The 23,955-nt window shown below is 45.2% G+C and overlaps 2 long non-coding RNA genes across 2 annotated transcripts; one reads left to right on the top strand and one right to left on the bottom strand.

The window, feature by feature from the left end:
• Window positions 1–9,796: 9,796 nt before the first annotated feature.
• On the bottom strand, window positions 9,797–21,654 carry LOC109550259 (uncharacterized). The gene is made up of 6 exons (XR_002176706.3): window positions 21,400–21,654; window positions 19,887–20,069; window positions 15,518–15,663; window positions 12,855–13,104; window positions 10,899–11,032; window positions 9,797–10,271 (listed from the first exon to the last, which is right to left on the bottom strand). It is a non-coding gene; the product is annotated as an uncharacterized lncRNA (long non-coding RNA).
• On the top strand, window positions 15,626–23,918 carry LOC117308804 (uncharacterized). Its single transcript, XR_004522977.2, has 3 exons — window positions 15,626–15,727; window positions 19,680–19,729; window positions 23,371–23,918. It is a non-coding gene; the product is annotated as an uncharacterized lncRNA (long non-coding RNA).
• The last annotated feature ends 37 nt before the right edge of the window (window positions 23,919–23,955 follow it).

Here is a 23,955-nt window from a genome sequence, read left to right as displayed (position 1 = left end):
CCCCGCCTCACGTGTCCTTTGCTCGTGGGCCCATGGAGCAGGCACGTGGGTGGCGAGAAGAGACTTACACACATCCACAGGGTGCATCATCTTGACCACCTGATTATCGCTTTGGGCTGCGTTGTACCTCCTAAATCCATGTGTTGAAACCCTAACCCCCGTGTGTCTGTATTTGGAGACAGGGCCTTAAGGAGATAATTAAAGTTAAAGGAGGTCATACGGGTGGAGCACTAATCCAATAGGACTGTTGCCCTTAGAAGAAGAGGACGATTATATGTTCATTATAGCTTAGTAAAGCTGGAAAAAGATTTTAATAAACAAAAATGAGGAGCAAAGGGAAGAAAAGACCAAGAGACATCAAAAAGCCCTCTATGCATGCTCAGAGGAGAGGCCAGGTGAGGACGGAGAGAAGGCCACCTTCTATAAACCAGGAAGAGAGGCCTCACCAGAAACCAGTCCTGGTGGCACCTTGAGCTCGGACTTTGAGCCTCCACAACTGTGGGAAGATAAATGGTTGTTGTTTAAGCCTCCCAGTCTGTGGAATTGTATTCTGACAGCCTGCGTACGTTCTGTGCACATTCCAAAAAGTCCAGCCACACGTCTCTCCCCAAGCTCTCCTGTCACTAAACAGACAATTTATTTTTTCCAAGTCCCCAGTCAACGTGGTGAACATGTTACCACTGGCCATGAATTGGATGGATGGCATTCCTCAGACCTCCTTCCCTTCCATACGGAATAAACCAGAAGGAATGCCTGGAGTTCCGCCCGCTGGGGGGACCGCCTCTCCCTCCCTACTTTCAGGCCATCCCTGCGCAGGGCCGCAGCTCAGCGGCTCATCCCTGCTGTCTGGTTCCACCCTACCATATGCATCCATTAATAAATCCAGCCCCGCTTTTCCTCCTCTGTATAGGCTGCAGGGAACTTGCCATTCAGGCCATCGGCATGTGTTGAGAGGCAGTCAGGCAGTAGGGAGAGGTACCGTGGAGCCTGGACTGACTGAGCTGTGGTTTCCAGACCTGCAGAACTTGGTCTCAATGTATCATTCACACTTTACAGCGATGCTGCTGGGCATGTCCCGGGCGTGATGGGCAGCTTAAATCACATAGTCCTTTGTGACCCAGGGTCAAATGTTCAGTCCCTATGGGGCTCTGCAACAGTCCAGGAGCTGCTTTTCAACTGAAAAACCAGTTATCAGCAGTTGACTTTACTTGGGTCCTATTGGGCTTGCCAGGAGCCCCCGATAGCATCTCTGTCTGCCTCAGATCCTTCCATGCCACTGGGTCTGCTGCTCAGACTGCTTGTAACGCAGCCTGGATTTGTTTCTGAACCCCTTTCATACCCTGTGCCCACTCAAAACCAGTAGCCTTGTCAGATACCCAGTAATTAGGTCAGAGCGGCACACAGAAAATTATGGTTTAGTTTGCCTCTAAACTCACTACATGTTGTGTCTCCTATGTGGTACACGGGGCGAGATGCAGCAGCTATCTCTCCCATGTAGCAGGAGACACCCCAACATGCCCCAGACCACTGGGCCCCTGGAACCATCAGTGATGTCACAGCCGTGGACTTCCCAGGGGGTTATCTCCCAACTTCTTGAAGTCCACGTGTTACCAACGCACCTGAGGCGCCTGCCACCTCCTGCTCCCCAAATCAAATTAGCATAATGCCATCAGTGTAATGGGCCAGCGCCATGCCCCATAGAATAGCGAGACAAGCAAGCTCCCTCCAGATTATATTACGACAGCAGGATTTGATTCAGCTCTAAGGCAGGACAGTTAAGATATAGTGCTATCCTCGGCACATGAAGGCAAACTACTTTTAATTTTTTTTTTTTTTTTTTTGCTGATAGAGAAAGGGCATAGTGTAAGCATTTTCCAGATAATTAGGTGCATACCAGGTGCCTGAAAGTGTTGCCTTTCGAGCAGGTAACCCACAGCAACCCTGCTGAGAGAAAGCCAGGGTAATGAATTTGCCAATCAGTCTCCAATCTCCTGCTGGTGCCTCCAATTACCTAAGTCCATCTGAAAACCAATCCTATAGGTCAGCCCGTGGGACACAGGCAGAGTGGAGAAGGTGGAGATTGGGTCAGAGATGCAAATGGAAACCAGCCACCGTACTGGAACATGACATAGCACACACCAGATAAACGAATGAATAATTAGACCCTGCTCCAGTGTTAAGGAAGGGGTCCTTTCTTAAGAATAGAATTTAGGAGTCATGTCACTGGGCAGGAAGCTTTCTGGATCAAACCGATTGAAGTTAGACTGCCAGGACAGGATGCACTTTCTGACTATTTAATATACAATGGAGTCAGAGATCTTATATGCTAGCAAGGGCAGGATTTGAGGTTTTGAAAATTCTAGTGTCCTCTGCTGATACACCAGTGTTTCAACCGTCTCCTGAATGAGGTTGAGTTTTATCACAACCTAATGCCTCCCGCTTTCCGCTCGAGTTGGGGCACATTCTTCCTTCTGGAGATTATCAGGAGGTACAGGGTATTAAGATATTGGCACCTATGAACCTTGAGGACATTATGCTAAGTGAAATGAGCCAGTCACAAAAAGACAAATACTGCATGATTCCAATGAGATGAGGTACCTAGGGTAGTCAAACTCACAGAGACAGAAAGTAGAATGGCGGTTGCCAGGGGTTAGGGGGAGAGGAAATGGGGAGTTATTATTTAATGGGTACAGAGTTGCAGTTGTGCAAGATGAAAAGAGTTCTGGAGAAGGATGGAGGAAACAGTTGTACAAGAATATGAATGTACTTAATGCCACTGACCTGTACACTTAAAAATGGTTAAGATGTTAAATTGTATGTCGTGTATTTTACTACAGTTTTAAAAATTGGGGGAAAAAAGACATTGGTACCTGCTGTAGAAAAGCATACTTTAGAGATTCCTCAACTGATTAAAATCCCAGCATTACCACTTACTAGCCTTGGACAAGTTACTTAACCTCTCAGACCCTCAATTTCCTTACTTCTAAACTGGTATTGATAATGCCTATCTCACTGGGATACTGAGAGAATTAGGGAGATAATATGCATAAGCATTTCCAGCAGAAGCCCTTTATAGACCCTGATGCCCTTTGTCCTTTGAAAGAAAAACGCAGGAAAGGAACCAGCTTAGGACAGGCAGGCAGCTCTCAGAGGCAGCTTGTTTGGGCCCATCCTGTCCCATGAGGCATAAGGACACGTACAGATAGACCCCTTAGGTGCTGGCCACCCTCGCCTACAGGGATTACACATTTTCACATGCTGTTTCACATGCGGTTCCTTCTTCCTTTCTGTTCTGGCCACACCCCTCCTCTTGTGCCGACAGAAAACCTGATCATCCTTCAGATCTCAGCTTAAACACCCTTTCCTTTGCAGGCCTTTTCTCACCTGGTCAGGGAATCCCTCCTATAACACTGTGCTGATGCCATGAGTTGTCTGTTCAGCTACTCAAGATCATAAACCCCACGAGAAAAGGGACCATGCCTGTCTTCTTCCCACTTGTAAGCCCAGAGCCGAGTAGATCCCAGGGAAATGGGAAAGGATGTAGGAAAACAGTGGAAGGACGTGGGGGCCTTGAGAACAAGAAAGCACCATCCTCGACCAAGACATTTTAGAAGATTCGTAGAAGACAGAAAGTGGATAGACAGTGGATCACAGCAGAACAGAATGATAACTCCAGACCACCATGGAAGGAGTGGCTGTCTTTCCCGGCAGAGCCCTGGAGCAATTCCAGGACCTGGAGTCAGCAAGTTGGGAGAGAAGGAGGGATGACTTGAAGGGCCATCTGGAGACTGGCTCAGACAGTTAGTCCCTCCCCTCCATGAAATATCTGGAGAAGCACCACTTGCTGGGGCCGCAGCCCTGGGAGTCCTGACTCCGACAGTGTAAAAGCTGTGTCTGCGGAGATCCCACGTGAAGGGGTGGGGGCAGCAGACTGAGGCAGAGCGGGGGCTAAGACTTGGGACCCCCATACGGAGCCCCAGGTAAAGGTCTCCACTATCAGAGGGGATTCCTGTGGGTTCTCACAATTCCAAGCCTGCCTGTGAAGGGGACGGACCCCTTTACACAGACTTCTTAGCCAGCCCCCGGTTCTGGTGAGGATGGAGGGTGGGAGCGGGGCGGGGGAGAGGCCTTTCAGGTAAATGGGTCTATAGCTATTTGCAAAGGAAACGCATGTAAGCTGCCTGTAAAAATCAATGTGTCCCATCATTCCTGAGCCAAGCCCTGCCAATCAAAGATCGTAAGAGGTTTAAAAGCAACTAATGCTGTGAAAGGCCAGAGAGTGGGAGAGAAGAAACAGCACTTAAAAAAAAACCTTTCTGATCTAAACTCCAAAAGATAGACTATTTATCCATTGAAAAGAAGAATAGAAACAGATGGCCATGAAAAAAGAGCCCTGAGAAAATTCAAAATTCTCAAAAATTAAAAACATGATTGCTAAAATGAAAACTCAAAAGTAGAAGGTCTGAGCGAAGTAAAAGATCAAACAGTGATCCAGAAGATACGGACAGAGAGATATTCCAAAATATGACGCAAAAATGAGGGAAAGTTAAGAAACATAGAGGATTCGATATCTATCTAATAGGAGTTTTGGAAGGAGAGAACAGTGGATGAAAAGAAAGTGTTTAAAGAAATAACTAACGATAATTTCCCTGAACTGAAAAAAACCTTAAGTGTTCAGGTGGAAAACGTTGACTAGTACCAAAGACAAGGAATTAAATACACACACACACACACACACACACACACACACACACGCACGCACGTATTTTGATTAAGGTCCAGAATGCCAAGTTTAAAAAGAAAACCGCTAAATTTTGCAGTGAGGAAAGAAAAGAAGTCTCTCATAGGAAATAAGGAATACATTAGCATCAGGAATATCTAAAGTGACATCGTTTGCTAAAACATAGGGGAGCAACGACCCCCAAACTTAAAACTACATCCAATCAGACAAGCAAATGTGAGGATAAAATTAAAATGTTAAGCACTCACAAAGTTTATCTCTCCAAATTCCCTTTCTGGAAAAATTAATCAAGGATGTGCTCCTCCCAAAGGGAGAAGGAATCCACGAAAGAGGGAGGTGTGAATCCCAGAAGCCCAGGAACCACAGGGGGTCATGTGTGTAACAGGCCTGGAGAGCTGTCAGTTCAGATTAAAACGGGAAGTAAAAGCCCAACAAGAAGATGTCTTTAGGAAGAAAATAGATTTCATTACACACATTGAATATTTAGGAACCTAGAAATACTTAATGACAAAGTGAAGATATTTCAATAACTACATGTAAACACGCACACACACATACACACAAAAGGAAACTAGAAACTGGGGAAGACAAAACAAATGCTGTACAAGCTAGTCATGATCCGAACAGGAAGCTAATTAAAACGTGATTTTGAGCTATACAGAGAATTTAGAAAAGTCTTTCATCATGACGCAGGTGTCATGACACTATACTTTTCTGTAGGTTCAGTCGCATCACTTGTTTTGACACTGAACCTCTATACAGAGCACAAAAGACTTAATTATAGTTGTAGGACAGAATGAAGATGTAAGAGCAATGGCAAACTTGAACAGAAATAGGGAACGGGAGAGAAGCAGAAAGACCTGCAGATCCGTGGTGACCTCACCTCACAGGGTGGCCGCCTTTTACAGAGCTTAGGAGAGCTCGGAGGGAAACCCCTTCCCCCTGCGGAGTGGGATCTAGAGAAGGGAAAGGGAAAGGGGAGAAGGGGGTTTTGTACCCCAGAGCCTGGCTTCAGCAGTGACCATGGCTTTGGTCTTTAATCTCAGGTGGGACTTTCTGTCCTCATCACCATAGGAGTCAGATTCTCAGCCACCACTGCTTGTTTTGAGACCCACAGCCCAGGTCCCACTCGGCTCTTACCGTTTCTTTTCTCTTTCTTGTCCTCATGAGTAATTGTCTTATTTCTGAGCCATGTTCTATCTTTTTTTAAAAAAGTTTCCTCTGTGTATATTTCGTTTGGCATTGCTTACTGTTTTCACAGAGGATGAAATGCACCTTGCTGTACCATCTTGACTGGAAAGCCATCGTATTACTACTATAATTCTTAAAATGATATCTTAAAACATGGAAAATCCATTCCTCTCTCCTTGTAGGATCTAATCTGCAAGATACTGACATTGTGTAGTTATTGGTTTTTATACACATGCAAAACCAGAACTTATCTTTCAGATCAACACAGTATCCCTTTTCTGAACTCCGAAACAGAGTTATTCCATGAGGGAAACCAAGGCACGGGACAGGGTACCATTGATGTTCAAGTGGTTCACCCACCCTCAACCTGTGCCCCGCCCCTCCTGCCCCCAACCCCGCCTTCGGGGAGGAGCATATGCAAATATCTCAGAGTTCTGAGAGGTCCGCGTGTAATCTCCACCTGCGGTGTGTTAACAGCCGCCCGCCCGGTCAGCACATTTCTCCTTACAGGTCACCCTAAGCCACTTCTGCTTCTTCCCTTCTCTCCCGTCTCAGCGGAGATGAGCAGCTGGCCCTCCTCTGCCTCCTCCTCTCCTCTGGGGCAGAGTCCATTGGTAGCAGGAGATCACTATTTAGTCACCCTCTAGCCGTTTCTTTCCCTGGCTGGCTCACGCTCCTTCCTTAAAGGTCCGTCCTAGGTCTTATTCTGAGCAGTTAGTCATCTGGTGGCTTTTCTTCGAAATCCTTCCTAGGCGCTTTTCCTCGCTAAGCGCTGAGGTCGGAATGGATTGGACACTCTTCTGGTAAACATTTCCAGGAGGGCTGAGACCGTAATCCTTTTCATAATTCTTAGGATTAAAACATAAAACACAATGAAGCAAACCACTGACAACTGTGCCCTAACAAATAAGGAAGCAAATACATAAAGTTGGGGGGTTGACCTCATTCTTAAATATCATCATTCTGTTTCCTGCTCTGAGCCAGCCTGTTATCTGCCGGGCTGTTTTCCTCCCAGTGTCCATTCTCTCCATTTTTTGTGCTCAAACCCCCAGTTACTGGTTGGATACATGACCACTCAGAGTAAAGACTGTTTCCTAGGCTCCCTCGTAACTTGATGGGACTCTGAGACCAAGTTCTGACCAATGGAATGTTAATGGAAGTGTTGGATACAACTACTGACAAATATTTTTAAAGGGTAAGGGCCGGCCCTTTCTCCCCCTTTCTCCTTCTCACTGCCTGGAAAAGGAGATCAGATGGTAGGGATCCCTCCAGGGCCATGAGGCAACTCTCTGTGGATGGAGAGCAATACAACGAAAGGCCCCCCGGATCCAGATAATCACGTACTGGTTAGAGCAGCCCTGGCTACCTTCTGGCTTATTTAGTGTGTGAGAGAAATTAAATTCTATTTTCCTAAACTGCTGGTGTGTACGTGTGTGTGGCGGGGAGGGTATTTATTTATTTCATGAAGCTAAACCTGATTAAGCGGCCCTTAGAATGTGTTTATATATGTTTCGTTTTGTTTTGTTTCGCTTGCAGAGGATGATACAGACAGAGAATATCCAGCTGGTTGTGTTTTTCTCTCCTCTGTGTATGAGCAGCTCAAGTGTACCAAATGCTTACTATATACCAGGTATTTGGTATGCCTGGTTTCATTGAATCCTGACATAAACCTAGGATGCTATTCTTATTTTCACTTTAAAGGAGAGTGCACTGACACCCGGAGGTTAAATAACCATGCTCAAGGTCACATCCCACAGCCTGACCCTACAGCCCACCCTCCTGGCATATGAGCATTGATTCTGTTCCCCAAGGACCTACCGCAAAGGTGTTCATAAAAGTTACCATGCGTTGAGTCCTTGCTCCATGCAGGCACTGTGCTGGGACAGAAAGCAAATTCTAGAAAGGCTGGAGTGAATTGGTATAGGGGAAGCAGAGCAGGCAAGGTAGCTAGGGGCTCAAATTGTGTGTTTCCAAATTCAGAGCGCCTTTCAGCAGTGCTGTGAGGTGCAATATTCCTCTTTCCACTGATGTATTTTGAAATTGTGATTGATAGATGCATTCTTTTTGAAGCTCAGTAATCCAGGATTCTTTCTTGTTCTTTCGTCTAAATTATTCTCTTAAATGGCTTCACCTGGACTTTCCCTTTGTTTTATGTTGAGAATATTGATGTCATAAGAATCTTATTCATCACATGCTGATATTAATTCTGGAAAGTAATTACTCTGAGGTACATTTTATCTTACATCCAAACTCATTATGAGACAATAGAATATGAAGTATGATAAAAATACAGTAATTTATCAGCTATTGACCTGGAGATATTATACATGACTTAAGCTACAAATAAAGTCAAATGAAAGATTCGTTAGTGTCACTTTCATAAACTAACAGACTAACATTAAAAAATCATCCCCTTTTAGACTAACAACCTTTGGAAAATTCAATACTCAATATAGTCAATAAACTATTGATTGATGACACATGAAAATAACCGTTCTTATTTATTCTCCTTTAGCTGTTCTTGAACAGGAGAAAACTCTTCATTTCTACTTTGAACAATTAGTTAGGTGAAATTTCAGTCCAAATTAAACTATCCTTGTGAAATTCTTTCATAAATTTTTACGCTCCTTTCTGGCTTCTTGAATAATCAACCTCACCATCTTTTTAATTGAGAATTATAGATAAAAGCATGACTCAGAGCTGAATATAAATCCTACACATTGTAACTTTGAACCAATATTGCAAATTAGATTCTCTGAGCCATTTTTTTTTCATGTTGATGCACTATAATGACACAAATAATATCAGTTGCAGGATATAAGAACTACTTTTCATAGGAAAATTGTTCATAGGGCTTTGAACCACCTAACTAGTTCTTGAATATGGAAGCAGTATTGTTTCTGTAGTACCATGCAATTGTAAGAAGAAATGGTGAAGCATAAAAACAACTTAAAAAGAGACAAACTCTATAGTTTTGATCACTATTAAAAAATAAAATAAAAATTCTATATTGCAAAAATGTGGCATTCAAAAAAAGCAAACTACAAATTTGTAAAAATAAATATTTAAGACAAAAATATAGAGAGCTCATACAAATAACTTAAAAAACCGTAGGACACCAACAGAAGTGTGGGCAAAGACTTCAGATACATAATTCACAAAAGAAGCATTACCAATAGCTAATAAACTTAAGAAAAGTTACTCTCGAAAACAAAGAGATGCAAATTAAAATGCACAGTGATTTTTAAATATCTCATATAAGCAAATATTTTAAAATAATGCACCATTAAATAGAAGTGGTTGGAGTGGACAGCCTTGCTTTGTTCCTGATCTTAGGGGGAAAGGATTTGGTCTGAAACCATTAACTGTGATGCTAGTTATACATTTTTCAGATTCTCTTTTTTTTTTTTTTCCAAACTCCCAGTCCATCTCTCAGATGATCTTTTTTATTTTTTTCAGTTTTTAAAATAATTTTTATTGGAGTATAGTTGCTTTACAATATTGTGTTAGTTTCTACTGTACCTCAGATGCTCTTGATCAGGTTGAGAAATCTTCTTTTTATTCCAAAATTCCCTTCTGTTCTCTATTTTGGCAATAATGCTCAAGGTTGGCAACAATGCAACAAGACACACGATATTCTGCTGTGGGAGTGTAAGTCTGCACACTCTCTAGAAATCAAGTTAGCAATATGTATCAAATATTTTGTGCCATATTTTATGTCAGTCCTTCTGTTTCTATACAGTTGACCTAAGAAAGTCATCTGATACATGGTTAAAGATTTATTTACAAAGATATTCATTGGAATGTTATTCACAATAGTGGCAAATTGAAACTAACGTAAGGTCAATATTGGAGGATGGTTAGGATAATTATGGCCAAACATAAAAGAGAATAATACGCAACTATTCAATTTCAATTTACAGAGTCTTTTTAATGCCATGCGAAAATGCTTACAAGTGGGGCAAAAGTATGATAAAGACAAGATGTGGCCCAGGAACTGGGTTTCAGAGTCAAGGAGGTGCGCTGAATGGATTTGAAGTGACAGGGCTCTGAGATGCTGATCAGGGACATGATGTGGGGACCAGAGATTGAGTGAAGACCCGAAGTAGGGTCACAAAACCATAACTCTGCATTCAGTGGGGGAAGAGGTAGAACGCAATGTAGGGAAAAAGAAACAGAGAGTCATCAGCGAGGAAAGGCAGAACGTGGAGGCGACAGAGACGGCGCTGCTTTAATACGGAAAGCAGAATGTTCTCCTCCGTAAGTCCGCCCATCCTCAGCATCAGAGTGAGATCCAGCACTCCAGAGCAGACTCTCTTCAAACTGCAGACGAAAAAGACTGGAAGGAAATACACCAAAACGTTAGCCGTGATTTTTGTCTGAATGGTGGAGTATGGATGACTCTAATTTCTTTCTTCATGCTTTTACACGTTTTCAAAGTTTTATAATGACAGAGAAGTATTTTTAAGAATTTCCGACCATAGAAAATCAGCTTTTTAATTCCCTGTGCCAAGTTCAGAAACATACTATAATGGGACAAAATAACTAAAAGATGACAAGACTTCAGGGTACATCCTCTTAATCTCCGGGCCAATTGCCAGTTGCTTTATAGATGAACTTTCTCCCCAAGTGTCTTCAAGGCACTGCAGTCACCTATGCCAAGTTGAAACCGTGTCGGATATGTTTCCTTAAACAGTTGTTTCAGGTGTAGCAGTCCATGGGCAGTTTTTTAAATAACTAGTCTTAACATATTCATTCAGTCATTCACTGTGTTCCCACTAGATGGTGAAAGTATTACAAAGACGAAGTAACTATGTCTACATGTCTTATGTTCAAAGTCCTTATGTGGCACGTAGGCTAGAAGCAGAACAAATGAGCAAAGCAGGAGTTTTAGAGAAGCGAAAGAATACTTCTGCCTGAAGAGATCAGGGCAGTCTTCACAGTGGAGGTGACATTTGGACTTTACCTTAAAGTAAACGGGGTTCCAACAGGTAGAGAGGGGAGGATGCCATGATCTCCTTGAGGGCAGGAACTATATTTATCTTGTTCACTGCTTACTCTGTAGCTACTTATTCTGTAGCTACTAGCTCGTTCCTGGTGCTTAGTCGGTGTTCAGCAAACATTTATTTAACGAACATTTGTGGGCAGGGTAGAGAGAAGAGACACATAATCAAATTCTCAGCAGTGGGGAAACAGGTTTATTCATGCAAAAGCTACTTTTCTTTTGTGGAAGGATAGCTGGGTGAGGAGGAACAATGGAATTTAAACTGGAAAGTTATATATGGAGTCCAGGTATGCTAGACTACGGAGCACACAGTAGGTAATCATGATGGTGGACTGGAAATGTTCATCTGGAGTGGTTTTCAAAATCAATGGAATAGATCAAAAGTGAAGAGACCAAGTGTAAATCTATTAAAAGAGTATTGGGGAGGGACTTCCCTGGTGGTCCAGTGGGTGAGACTCCATGCTCCCAATTCAGGGGGCCCGGATTCAATCCCTGGTTGGGGAACCAGATCCCACATGCCGCAACTGAGACCCAACACAGCCTAAACAAATAAATATTTTTTTAAAAAAATAGAGAATTGGGGCTTCCCTGGTGGCGCAGTGGTTGAGAATCCACCTGCCAATGCAGGGGACGCGGGTTCGTGCCCCGGTCCGGGAGGATCCCACATGCTGTGGAGCGGCTGGGCCCGTGAGCCATGGCCGCTGAGCCTGCGCATCCGGAGTCTGTGCTCCGCAATGGGAGAGGCCACAGCAGTGAGAGGCCCGCGTACCGCGAAAAAAAAAAGAGAACTGGGGAAATGTGGATGCAGACTGTGTATTTGATGTTAAAGAATTATTGTTTTTTAAAATTTTATTTTATTTACTTTATTTATTTATTGGCTGTTTTGGGTCTTTGTTGCTGCACATGGGCTTTCTCTAGTTGCAGTGAGCAGGGGCTACTCTTCGCTGCGGTGCACGGGCTTCTCATTGTGGTGGCTTCTCTTGTTTCAGAGCACGGGCTCTATGGCGCATGGGCTTCAGTGGTTGTAGCACGTGGGCTCTAGAGCGCAGGCTCAGTAGTTGTGGCGCATGGGCTTAGTTGCTTCGCGGCATGTGGGATCTTCCCGGACCAGGGCTCAAACCCGTGTCCCCTGCATTGGCAGGCAGATTCTTAACCACTGCGCCACTAGGGAAGCCCCGAGGAATTATTGTTCATTTAGGTGTGATAATATTTTGGTGATCTCTTAAAGAAATACAAGGAAATATTTACAGATAAAATAATACGATGTCTGGATTTACTTCAAAGTCATCCTGGAGGGTCCAGGGGTAGGGGCACCGATGAAACAAGCATGGCTATGTATTGATAACCGCCAAACTGGGGGATGGCAAAGGAACTTTCTGGGGTGATGAGAAGGTTCTATATATTGATTAGGGGTGGCAGTTAAACAAGTAAATACATTTATCAAAACATCGTACACTTCAAATCCATGCATTTTACCATATGTAAATATTTTGTAGAAAAATTGGGTGATGGGTAAATTGGGTTGATTTTACTATTCCCTCTACTTTTTTTTTTTTTTTTTTTTTGCGGTACACGGGCCTCTCACTGTTGTGGCCTCTCCCGCTGCGGAGCACAGGCTCTGGATGCACAGACTCAGCGGCCATGGCTCACGGGCCCAGCCGCTCCGCGGCATGTGGGATCTTCCCGGACCGGGGCACGAACCCATGTCCCCTGCATCGGCAGGCGGACTCTCAACCACTGCGCCACCAGGGAAGCCCCCCTCTACTTTTTTATATGTTTGAAAATTTTCATAAAAAATAAAAAAGAAGAAGAAAAGAAAGAGAAGAAGGAAGAAATCTGCTGCAGTATTGGAAGCAGGAGAATTACTTAAATTAGAGCGGAGGCATGGAATGAAGAGGCACAGATTAAGAGTGACACCTTTTCAGGTTCAAACAGGTGATGGGTCGCTGGATGGTGCAGGGTTCGGCCTCACTGGAGCACTCACACGGTGTTGCGGAACTGCAATTGGCTTGGGTTGCTTTAACCCAGGCATTAAGAGGAGACAGCACAAAATAATTTATTCGGTATTGTCTGATGCAGCTTCCATTTTCTGCAACCAACTCCATTATCAGCATCATCAAAACGCCTACTTGATATTCTTATCCACAAAACTGTTGCTATGTCATCTCTGAAGGAAGAAAAAAAAAAAGACAGTGAGAAGAAAATTTCTTTTATGTGCTTTGGTTATAGGATTGAGCCTTTCTCAGGCCATTTAATAGTAGACCCAGGAGGAAAGGTATTTAGGGCTTTCCAGGGTAGGCCTAATCCTGAAGAGGTCTGGCCCGGTAATTACTGTGCCCTGAGTGCCTTCTTCTGTTGGAACCTATGTCCATGGGATAGACCATATTGCCATTTTCATGTCTGTTGATTTGTTTGTTTGTTTTTTTGCAGTACGCGGGCCTCTCACTGTTGTGGCCTCTCCTGTTGCAGAGCACAGGCTCCGGACGCGCAGGCTCAGCGGCCATGGCTCACGGGCCCAGCTGCTCTGCGGCATGTGGGATCTTCCTGGACCGGGGCACGAACCCGTGTCCCCTGCATCGGCAGGTGGACTCTCAACCACTGCGCCACCAGGGAAACCCTGTTGATTTGTTTTTATTTTAATATTTGAATGGGAGCAATCTGTCTGGAAATATTTTCGTTCAGATTTGATATTATGATGACTAAAAATGACTATCAGTGGTGCTTAATGTAAGTTTATGATAACATTCTGAATTACATTCAAACGAGTTAAACATACTGCCCCAGAGATACGCTGACAGGATGGAAAGAAGACATGACCAGAGGCAGCTCTGGCCTGGAAGTGGGTCGTTCCCCTAATCCTACCAAATGGATGCATTTACCCAGCATCTGTTCCTTGCTTCTCCCCTTCTCCTCTTTTCAGAACTTAAATTTAATCTTCTGGTTCTGAAGATCAGAAGTCTGACACATGTCTCCCTGGGCTACACTCGAGGTCTGGATGGGGCTGTATTCCTTTCTGGACACTCCAGGAAGGGGTCCATTTCCTTGCGTTTTTCAGCTTTGAGGACCCACCCGTTTTCCCTGGCTTGTGCCCCCTTTGGCCATCTTCAAAGCCAGCATCCTAGCATCTCCCTGATCCCGCTTTCATCAACACATTTTGCTTCTTCCCTTCTGACCGAATGCTTGCTTTGGCCAGGGTGGTCTTCATCCCTCAGACAGCCTTGTGCCTCAAGGGGACAGCCCAGCTCTGGGGGTGAGCCTGCTTAGTCAAAGCAAATCCCCCTACCCCCCGCCAGTGATCTGTTCAGAAACTAACTTTTGTCCATTTCCTCCCCTTAGCTGTGAACTCCATGAGAATGTGGATGGTCATCTGCTTTGCCAAGCGTCTGGAACAGCGCCGGGCACGTAGTTCTCACTTAATAAATGAATTTATCTTTTTCATTCCTCTTCAGCAAACTTTAACTGATCACCTGTTTTATGTCAGGGACTCTTCTGAGTGCTGGGGATGAGAAGATGTATAAGACTCCAGGAGTCCAGCGGGGGAGACAGACGATTCCCTAACAATGCGCCGTGATAGACACTGTCATGAAGTTGAAGGGAGAAGGCTGAGTGGGCACTGCCTGCAGGAGACGGGCAAGGCTTCCCAGCACCTCCGACATCCAGCAGACCGTGGAGGATGAGCAGAGGTTTGCCAGGTGAAGAATTAGGGCAAATGCAGTGACCACACAATTTGTTGCCTAAGCCAGGACACTTTGGAGAGCGAAAGGAAGGCTATTAATAATTACACCGAGCAACAGGTGTAAGCAGAGACTGTTCTGGGCAAACCAGGCCACATGCTCCTTCTTGGCGGGAGGAGCAACGTGGGCGAAGGCAGAGGTGGCAGAAGCGCGAGGGGAGAGGGAGACCTCAGTGTGTTGGGATGAGAAGTGGGCGCGGTTGGGGAGGAGCTGGTGTGGCAGGTGGGCGCCAAGGCGAGGGACCTGTCTTGGCAAGCAGAGAACTTCAGCTTGGTCCTGCAGCCCTGGGGACCTGTGGAGCTTCTCGGCAGCAGAGCACCAGGACCAGGTTTGCATCTGGGGACAACAGCTCTGGCTGTCCCAGGGAGAGAGGCCCAGAGGGACCCAGACTAGAGGAGGGAGACAAGAATGGAGGCTGGTGCGGTGGCTCGTTAGGGGATGCTGGGCCCTGATCTCAAGCGGGATGGGGGGGCGGGTCCCAAAGGAAGCACATACACTAGGTGTTCCTGAGGTGGAACTGATGGAAGGGCAGAGGTGGGAAAGCAGAGACGGGTGATGCTCAAGTGTCCAACCTCGGTGACTGGTGGCTCCTGCTGGGGACACGCAGAAAATGACCTCAGCTGCCTGGCAGACTCAGAGTCATCGGGGAGCAGGTACAGGAAGCTGAACCTCGCAGGGCCAAGTGCCCAGCCAAGCGGGCAAGCCAAAAGCTAAGTCACTCGATCCAAAGGGTCAGCACAGGTGGAAAAGAGGGAGACCGGGGAAGCCTGTGAAGGAGAAGCACTAAAGCAGACGGGCAGAGGGGCAGGGACCGAGGCCTGGTTTCAAGTTGAGCCACAGGCATACCTGGCGTGTCTGTAGCCTCCGCATCCCAGTCATGCTTCAGAATGGAGCAGGGATCCCCGGGCAGACCCCCGGGAGCGCTGAGAAGACAGCGCCTAAGGGTGGCAGAAGAGGTGAATCTGGAGGCAAGTCAACGTAACTGAAGTGATCTGTGGGACCAGAGGGCAAAGGAAGTCCGTATGAAGGAACACTGGCGTTATCTGTAAGTCCTTGGTGAGTTTTTTTAATGATTGTTTTTTATTGTGCTAAAGTATATGTAACATAAAATGTACCACTTGAGCCATTTTTAAGTGTACAGTTCAATGGCGTTAAGTACATTCACGCTCCCGTCCAACCATCAGCACCGTGTATACCCAAGTCCCTTTCAACAGCTTCAACAGAGACTCTGTACTCATCACACACCAACTCTCCGTTCCCCCTCCTCCCAGCCCCTGGCTTCCACTGTTCTACTTTTTGCCTCTAGGAATTTAACTATTTTAGATACTTCTTGTGAGTAGGATTATACAGTATTTGTCCTTCTGCTACTGGCTTATTTCACTTAGCATAGTGTCCTCAAGGCTTATCCATATTGTAGCATGTGTCAGAATTTTGTTCCTTTTTCAGGCTGAATAATATTCCATTATATATATTTGCCATAGTTTGTTTATCCACTCATCCGTTGATGGACTCTTGGGTTGTTTCCACATCTGGCTATTGTGAATTCATTACTCTTTGAATCAAGCAACCACACACTGTTCTGAATCATCTTGTTGAGGAGAAAAGAGGAAAGAATCCAGGGAGGCAGCCAGGCACTCTTTTATCTCACACATCCTGGGGGCCAGCTGTGGTTCTGAGTCCTTATGTGCAGTATCTCATTTAATCTCCCCAACAACTTGATGAAGTAGGGATCTTCCCTTCGTATAACGAGGAAACTGGAGCTTAGAGGGTAAAGGGCTTGTTCAGGATCGCAGACTGGATATCCTCTGTGGGTGGAGGGGAGGGACTCGGCCAAGGCGGCACCCTAATTCTTAACTTGAAGCCCATTGGTATCTCGGGAGTCGACTACTACTAACAACCGTAGAGCTTTATAAAATCTGTTTTTTCCCTTATTTATTATTTTCGTCGTCTATTTCCTATTTCTTCGTAATGACTGACAGTGGAATCCTTAAAATAAAAAGCTCCTTGCTGCTTACAGGCAGCAAAAACAAGGAAGCAGTTCCTCTGGGGACACTGTGTGCCCAGGTTGTCAAAAGGAGCAGCCCTGGGCTTGAGCCTTGGAAAGATGGGCATGCGTTTCCCTGTTACCTGGAAGACCTATTCAAAGATATTCTGGTATCATCTGTCGTTTGTGTATCCTCAGGTTTTGTGTCAGAAAGCAGATATATCTGCTCCTATGTGTAACTGTTGTTAAAAGGAAAAAAAAGTAAAATTTCTACCACGCGTAGTAGAATTGACCAGAAGGAATTGGGAAAGGCTAAAGGAAAGAAAAAAACAAGCCCTCCAAAAACACCCAGAAAAGGTCAAGTTGCCTGGGGAGATGAGCACTCTTCCTGTGCTGGGGAAAAGCACAGGACCGTTCTGTGGACAGGTGTTGGGTAATGGTGGTCATGTGATCATGGATCACGTGATCACGTGAGGAACTGTGATCACTTCACCTCGTTTCTGTTGGGGCCTGGAGGATGGAGTGCCAGGAACAGAGAGGACTTTCTGGGCTCACTTCCCTTCTTCCCATCTCTCATTTCCTCCACAGCCTCTTCCTTTTGACAGAGCAGGAGAAACACCCATTGCTAGCCCTCCTGAAGCAGGCAAACGAAAGCTTGCCCTTCTGTAAAGAGACTGTTATCTTCCTTAACTTGCAGAGTCTGAGCCAATGCAGGCAGAAGAGCCCAGAGTCCTAAGGAAGGAAGTGTCAGAGTTCAAGTGTGTGTTCTATTTAGGCAGAGACAGACCAGAATTGAACTAGGCTTGCACTAAGTTACTTAAAAAAAAATTTTTTTTTGGTTTGGATTGTGCCTAGTAATTTAAAAATATTGTCACATAACTGTCTTTTATTTAAGTTAAAAAAAACTCAATTTACTTAATTTTTGAAATAGTTATACATTTGCATGTTTGCAAACTCAAAAAGCATAAAAAGTATGCAGTAAAGTTCTCTCTTCCATCTTGTTCGCCAATTCACCCATTCCCACTTCCACAATCCTGGGAAATCACCATGAACTGTTTCTTGTATGTCTGACAGGAGTTTCTGTATGCTAAATATATTTTGGAATTGTTGCGTTTAACATTGCTATGCTCTGCTGTTTCAATAATTTTTAAAAAGAAGAAGTGGGAGCCATGCCTGTTTGTCTCAAGTGATGAAGAGCTTGTGTGTCCCAGGAAACCCCCAGTGGGTATGCTGCCCCGTACTAGGTACCCTAGGCAGGCTCCTCGAGGTCAAGTGCCCAGGAGGCCCGGTGGGCGGGAAGAGGCAAAAATGGCAGTAAAATCACAAGTTAGAGCCGAACGTTTACAATACAAACTCCAAGTGTATGTTAAACTCTGGTAAATCATATAGAAAAACCACCCTGACATTTTTGAGAAGCAGGTGGTTAAGGAGAGGGCAGGATGAAGTGAGAAGCTGTCTCCAGAGGAAAAAACCTAGAGGCACAGTAAAGAAAATCAGAACTGTGATTGGGGAAGTTGCAGATGCTTGAGACTTTCTGGAGTCCAGAAAGTACATTTTCTTTTCTTTTCCTTTTTTTTTCTGATGAACTTTCTCATAAGAGCTGAGTAAATGCTGAACTGAAAATGGGAAACTCCAGACGGAAGGCAGTCAGAGAAACAGCAGAGTATCTGCGAGCGCTTTCTTTTTTTTTTGGCGGTACGCGGGCCTCTCCCTGCTGTGGCCTCTCCCGTTGCGGAGCACAGGCTCCAGACGCGCAGGCTCAGCGGCCATGGCTCACGGGCCCAGCCGCTCCGCGGCATGTGGGATCCTCCCGGACCGGGGCACGAACCTGTGTCCCCTGCATCGGCAGGGGGACTCTCAACCACTGCGCCACCAGGGAAGCCCTGCAAGTGCTTTCTGAGACTTCACATTCATTGTGTTGATCAGTCAAGATAAATCAGCTCTATGTACCAGGATTCTTCTGTTTTTATTTGCTCTGGAGGCGGACATACTTAAAGTGTAGGTGTTTTATCCGTTTCTGTTCATTCACTAACATTTATTTATTGAGCACTTACTGTCCTTTCTCAGGCCTTGGGGACAGAGCTCTAAAATAGGGTTCCAGTTCTCTTGAGCTTACATGAGAGGAGGGGATCTGGTGGCATCAGGGCCAGAGGAGGTGACCCTGTAAAGGAGGGGGAGTGTTCCAGGGAGAAGGAACGGCCAGAACAAACGCTCAGAGGTGGCATGGAGCTTGTCGGTGCTTGAGGAATAAGACAGGCAAGTGTTACTTAAAAGATATAATTATATTACTCTTTGAGATTTCCCAACTTTTCCCATTGGATCAGGTGACCCTACTCTCTAGTAAGGGGTAGTATTTTGGATGACCCAAAGAAGAAACAATCACTTTCTTCTCTGAACCCTTATAATACTATAAGTTACACAACTGGTACTTAAAGTGATTTGTGTACAAGTCTTCTCTCTCAACCAGATGGCATGCTTTTTTACTTTTTCATTTTTTTAAAAATTTATTTTATTTTTTGGCTGCATTGGGTCTTCGTTGCTGCGCGCGGGCTTTCTCTAGTTGCGGTGAGCGGGGGCTACTCTTCATTGTGGTGCGTGGGCTTCTCATTGTGGTGGCTTCTCGTTGCAGAGCACGAGCTCTAGGCTCGCAGGCTTCAGTAGTTGTGGCATGTGGGCTCTAGAGCGCAGGCTCAGTAGTTATGGTGCACGGGCTTAATTGCTCCACGGCATGTGGGATCTTCCCGGACCAGGGCTCAAACCTGTGTCCCCTGCATTGGCAGGCGGATTCTTAACCACTGTGCCACCAGGGAAGTCCTGATGGCACACTCTTTGAAGGAACAAGCTTCTTTGTTCCCTGTTTCCAACAAGACTTCACGAGTCAGAGGTACTCAACAGATATGTATTGACTAAAAAAAGCAATTCAGATGCACATTGCTGAGTAATTACATGACTGGAATGGATCATGTTTGTATCCAGGGTTGTCGCTTTATGGCTCTGTCTCTCTCTGTTCTCCCCTTTTCACAGAAGAAAGGAGTGGCTGATGGAAGCATTTGAAAAGGTAGCCCCTTCTCAAGGTAAGCTCTGCAACTTTTGCACTTTTCCTAAACAGCCGGGATGCTCCCCAGCCTCCTGCAGTCAGGCCCTGCTTAGTGAGGAGCTAAGTACGAAAGAAAATATTCCAGTTTACCTCTGTGCTCACCGGAAGTCAAGGTTTTCTCCCCAGGTACATACCTGTTAGTTTGATGTCTCCTTGAGATTCTCTGCCATGTTTAGCCTCAACAAATTCCAGGGTGGGAATCCAAATGGAGATTATGAAGAACAAGAAAGCAGGTTTTCAGGTAGGCTGATTCTACCACTTAGTACTGATGGATATGATGGTAGAGGTTCCAGAGACCATAATCCCTGCTGGTGTCCCTGTGGGTCAGATTGTCCCCTTAACGTTCCACACTCATCTCCACAGACTCCACAGAACACCCAGTGCCGCAGCCTTAGACGTCCCTTTGGCTCCCATGGGTCAGTGCACGTGACTTTCCCTCTCCTTCCCCTCCCCCGCCACTGTCCATCCTATTCTTCTGGATTATGAGGCTGTCCTCAGCTTGTCCCTCCTGCAGGCAGGGTTAGTCTCACCTGCCTCAGAGCTGACTGCACTTAGTTCTCCATTCTCCCAGCTCATTTTCCATAAAACTCATCTGTCTACTCCCTGAGCGCACAAATTTCTCTTAATCATCAGTAGATGACCAAAAGATATCTGTTTTAATGAATGAACTGATTTTTCAGTTTTAAATAGAATGTAAAGGGGCTGTGCCTTTGGCCCTCTTTGAAAACCTAGATTTAAATAACGACAAAGGTTTAGATACATTAGCTATATGCTATGCTGCCCGGCAAATCAGAGTCATATATCCATAGGGCATATGCTTTGACTTTACTCATCTGAATTAGAAATCAGCCTTGAAAAGTAAGTCACTGATTTGTTGATTCAAACCAACAAAAGAACATCAGTGTTTTGATTCACATCCACCTCTGGACAGCTGGATGATGTTAATTAACGCCACCAAGAAGGTTAATTCATTCAGCTGTCAACGAGCAGGGTAGAGAAGGGGAGAGACCCTGGGTTTTCAAGTCAGAGTGTCTGGGTGTGGCCCCTGGCCCTGCACTGGCTGGGCAGGGCCATGGTGAACGTGGCAAAATGAGCACAAAATGATCCAGCTCCAAGGGCCCTGGGAGGTTACACTGGAAAATGCATCTAAAATACTAATCAGGGGCTTCCCTGGTGGCACAGTGGTTGAGAGTCCGCCTGCCGATGCAGGGGACGCGGGTTCGTGCCCCGGTCTGGGAAGATCCCACATGCCGCGGAGAGGCTGGGCCCGTGAGCCATGGCCACTGAGCCTGCACATCCAGAGCCTGTGCCCCGCAACGGGAGAGGCCACAGCAATGAGAGGCCCACGTACCGCAAAATAAATAAATAAATAACAAAATAAAATAAAATACTAATCAGGCAACTGGCACACGGCAGAGGCTTGTTATATCAGAGAGAGTAAACTGGCAGCCTGAGGGCGGTACTTGCCCATCCTGACTTTTAAAATGTTGATACTGAATGTCCATTCAAAGCTCTCCAGTCTATGCTGAGTGCCAGGCACTTTTCTAACTGTGTCTCCATGTTTTATCCTTGTCACACCCCTCTGGGGTAGAAATAGTCATTACCCTTATTTTCCAGATGAGGGAAGTGAGACAAAGAAATACTTACCTGTGTTTATTTTGTAGCTGTAACCTGGTCCCAAAGGAGTGAGTGCCTCTCAGCCTCCTTCTGTTAGAGTCAGAATGAGGCACTTTGACTTGAGCTGGGTTAGCAGGGTGGATACAAGTGTGGCCTCTGGAGCGGGGTCAAAATCCTTGTTCCATCATTTATTACGTGTGCAACCTTGGGAAAGTTCTCTCTGTGCCTCCGTTTCTTCATCTAGAAAATGGGGACGATAATAGCGCCTACTCCACTGGGTTGTTATGGGGATTTGAGGAAATGCTTGGCGCACGCGTAATTCCTTGATAAGCACTCCCTGTGCTGTGGCTGTCTTCCACGCCTCTCCACCCCCTCTCCACCACATCCTTCCTCGCCCCATCAAGGGCAGCACAGCATTTCACCCATTGATGTCAGCTGGTGCAAACCCAAATGGCTTCGTGGAAAAGAGAGGTGGCAGAAATATATGAAGTGGCACGTGGTTAAGTGGAGACAGGAAGAGAACAGAAAAGATGAAGTGGCTTGCAAGGAACTGGACCGGAAAGGATTGTGTAAAATTATTCAAACAAAACCATTTAAAAACATCGTGCTAACCAAATGGAATGAGCTTGCCCTAATTTGTTTACTTGCTTGGTCCCTGAAGTTATCTGGGTGTAATTTGTAGCTGATACACTCAGGAAGGCCTGAAAGAGGTCAGTTGTACACAAACTCATCTTTCCCTACGTACAATGAAGCTCTTTGTAAAGCTGATACGGTTGCAGGTAAAAACTGTATTCTAAGTCCAGATGATCCCTTTCAAGTTCTGGGGGTACACGTGTGACATTTCAGCTATATCTTATCTTCATCTGCATTACATATGGTAAAAAACAAACAAACAAACAAACACCCCAGTGCATCACCTAGCACATGGAAGATTCTCTCTTTACGTTTGTGCCTTTCCATTCAACCTTAACGCTGGGGAGGTGAGGCATTGGGAGGTTTGCTATTAGGATCTGTGCTATCACCTGTGAACTTATTTTTTAAATATTTGAAAATTTTAAATCTTTTGGCCACGCCACGCGTCATGGGGGATCTTAGTTTCCCGACCAGGGATCAAACCTGTGTCTCCTGCATTGGAAGCGTGGAGTCTTAACCACTGGACTGCCAGGGAAGTCCCTCATCTGTGAATTTAGATGGCTATAACATCAACTAAACAACTTCAGATAATTCTACCAGAAATCTATTTAGAAAAGCCCTTGTTCTTACATACACTTACGTGTAAAGCTGGTGGCCTCTGTTCCATGGACAAGGAAAGATCTTGGTGGGCAGCCTAGATGGAGATGGGGCTCAAATTCTGACACATTAGACCTGTTCAACGGGACAGAATGATAACTAGACTTTCATCCAAATAGATGAGACAGATAGGGTCCAGTCTGTCATGGGCATGGCAACACTGGTAGGAGGCCCAGGCATGCCCTGGAGGTCTAAGCAGGATGGAACATAGCAAGAAACAACTCAGGTGGGTGATACTTCCAAGTCTAGGCAGGGAAATGGGGAGGTGGTCCAGCTACCTGAATGTGTGGTTCTGGCACATTCTAGCACTGGCTCGGGTATCAGGGCAATGAGGGAAGTCCCGGCTTCCAGGGAGGCAGGTGCCTGGAGAAGCAGGCCAGCTACTATGGGACTTGGCTATATTCTGTGTGCAATTTTGTTTCCCCCAAGCAAGCTTATAATGGAAATCACTATGGAAACAGCATGCATGTACCAGAAATCTATTTTTCACCTAAATTTTGTTTGAATGTTTTGTGTTTTAAATGTTTTGAACTGAAGAGTTAAGGCATATCTGATTTTAGAGATTCGTCTGTCATTTGTCATTTCTGCCCCACTGAAATGGGGGAAACTAAAAAAGCATCCCATCAGTTCTTCAATCGTGAAAAATCACAAGCTTTCTAATACAATAATTTATAAAGTTATTCTACTAACTTGAACTTCTTTCTCAAATAGGAAGAAACGAAGCTGAGCTGTCTGACACGAAGAACAGGGTGCAATGATGCATTTTATCGAAGCGGAAAATAGGAACTATCCCCCCTGGCTAATACTGCTTCAGCATTTCTCACAGGACATTTTTCTTACTTGCGGGACTTCTTGTCCCTGGGAATAACACCATCACTGCTGGGTTGAGATCCTTCCCTATTTTGCAACTCAACTTTCAGAACAAGTATATTTAGATACTATATTTATAACCAAATGCTAAATTTATGGCCAACAAGCGGGCGGAAATCAGCTTCGCCCCCTTCCCCATAATTTACCTTTCTTAATTCAAGGAGCCAAATATAGTTTCTTCTTTGCCTCTTTCACTTTTAATTAATTAATTTGTCTTTCGCGAAATTACGGTGTTCTGACCCAGGTTATTCACCCAATGTATGTAAAAAGAAACCACCTTACATTTTAGGTGCTTGGGACATTGGATGACCCGGGCTATTTTAACCGTTCAGAAGCAGGTTTCCTCCCACCGCACCCAGAATTATCGAGATCACCCCCTCAGTTTTCTGTCTGGGCTAGCTGTTCCCTCGCCCTTGGTAGAGGCTG

The sequence above is a fragment of the Tursiops truncatus genome, chromosome 18 (assembly GCF_011762595.2).
Source record: "Tursiops truncatus isolate mTurTru1 chromosome 18, mTurTru1.mat.Y, whole genome shotgun sequence".
In the NCBI taxonomy this organism is placed as follows: domain Eukaryota; kingdom Metazoa; phylum Chordata; class Mammalia; order Artiodactyla; family Delphinidae; genus Tursiops; species Tursiops truncatus.
The sequence above is the reverse complement of the archived record's forward strand: the minus strand, read 5'-3'. Positions and strand labels throughout refer to the sequence as shown.